Raw genomic sequence first — 2,321 nt, forward strand, 5'->3', positions numbered from 1 at the left:
AACAGCAGGGGTCCAGTTTATATTCGACACTGAATCTGGGTCCGTTCGCCCTGATTCATGTTCGCCCTAGTACCTGTTCGCCCAGGGTCCATTCGAGTTTGTTGACAAATTTGCCGAATATATTTGTATTGCCGCAACCAATTTATTATTTTCCCTTTGATTTGCATAGTAGACTGAATAGTGGAATACAATGTATTTATCTATAGGCCTATTAATATTTGATAACAAAATAATTCTATTCAGTCAATTTATGCAGTATATATATAACTGAGACTACCATGACACATGTTTTATAATGGTAGTCACAGAGTATAATAAGTGAACTTATAAATCCTTTTAATGATTTACAATTCGTACATCATTGTTTTTTTTATTAATTCCAAGGTTGAAGCTGACTAGTTTTTCAAAACAAAACGTTGTTTTTATTATTAATCCACCAAAGACAAGTATTACAATTATCAGTGAGAATTATATATGTCATTGAACAACTAATGCCCCAAAACAAGCCATCAACTTTTATAAATATTTCCATGTGGTTTAATAAATGATTGAATACGTTTATTAAACTTTAATGCCCTTGCAGCAAATTTTTGCAGGAGGTTGATTTTTTCAGTAAGGGATATATATATATCTAGTATGAACATTTATGCAGGATCTCAATATTGAAGACTTCTTCGTCTAAACCTCCTGATTGCACCTGTGCTAGTTCCCCTTTCATATTTAATCCGACTGGCCACGCTATGTTACCAGTGACCAGTCCCCCCTTTTTTTGGCTGGATCCGCCTCTGCATTTATCTGCGAAATGTGTTATCCTAAGGTCAGAAATATCGTGAGCCTATAAATACATCAATGGGAAAAAAAAACCTTCAAAAACTGATGGATTCAATCGAGGATTATTAATTATTAAGGCTGTTAGGTCGTTGATACAAATCAGAATTATCAAGAAACTGAATGCGTCTATTAATACCCATGCTACATCAATCTGTAATTACCCAAATTTTGCAAACCACTAGTCCTAACTCCATGACAAATAATGTTGTTGTCCTCGCAGATAAAGCCCCAAACAACGTCGTTTTTGTGTGGAAATCACATTGCCTTGTGAATTAGGCATTGACAATTAATTCACTTGGAAACTCAACATATACCCCCCACGACACTTAGTAAAGAGGAAATCATGGAATAGTAGGTATCTCTATGTTCCTTTGGAATTTCAATTAAATATGAAGAACTGGATCTTCCATCACTGTATTGGGGGTCTGCGGGCGCAGCTCCTGAAGCTATTATAGAGGTTTTGCAGTTTGAACAAGATGAAACCTACACCATGTTTGTTGAAAGGAATGATACTTGAAACGGCTAAATATGACTAGTAAATAAAGATGAAAACATGTTATCAACTTTATGCGTGCGAAGCGCTTTTTTTCTGGATTTACTTTCATCAGGAACGCTCAAAGCCAAATATTCAAAAGCCAAGGATGTATAAGGAACGAACATGTTGAAGAGTTGCAAACAAAAAATGACCCGATAAATCATAGCAAAATCCATCTAAAGCCAACTTTACCTGAGGGAGTTGAAACCTATATAGTTTCTGTATAATTTCAAAATTTATAATCGGGCAATTTTAGATCTAGAACAGAGTCTAACGTCAATAAACGAAATATTGTAAATTCGCCATTAGTCATGTCATTGTGTCCATTGGTGTTCGGAAAAGAGGGGGGGGGGGGGGGGGGGTATAACTTATGAAACCTTATGTTTTTTCGTCATCATATCCATCATCGAAGGTCGTATGGTTATCTAATTTTATTTTTCAGAATAAGTTTTTAGTGCACAGGTTCTTTAGTTGTTCAGTACCTTTAAATTACTAGTAATTATATTACATAACATTTTAGAATAAATCGATAATAAACATATTTGTAAAACATGTATATAAGACACGGTGTTAACAAAAGAACTTGAAATTGACTTAATGAATTACTGGCATCGTGTATAACACATCTAGGAGGGTCTTGATGGTATTTACAGAACTATGGAGAATTATAGATCAAACCTACAGAAAATGAACCTAAAATATAGAATAGAGAAAAATTGACAAAAGTACACGGATGCCCCACTCGAACTATCATTTTCTATGTTCAGTGGACCGTGAAATTGGTGTAAAACCTCTAATTTGGCATTATAATTAGAAAGATCATATCATAGGGAACATGTGTATACCCTTATGGAACTGAATTGTTTGCCGCAAACTTGCAGCAGACTTGCTGCAAGCTTGCGGCAAACAAAAAGTTTGCAGGAACACAGACAATAGTGTTTGCAGATGTTTGCCG

This window comes from Mytilus californianus, unplaced genomic scaffold (assembly GCF_021869535.1).
Source record: "Mytilus californianus isolate M0D057914Y unplaced genomic scaffold, xbMytCali1.0.p SCAF_6, whole genome shotgun sequence".
In the NCBI taxonomy this organism is placed as follows: Eukaryota; Metazoa; Mollusca; class Bivalvia; order Mytilida; family Mytilidae; genus Mytilus; species Mytilus californianus.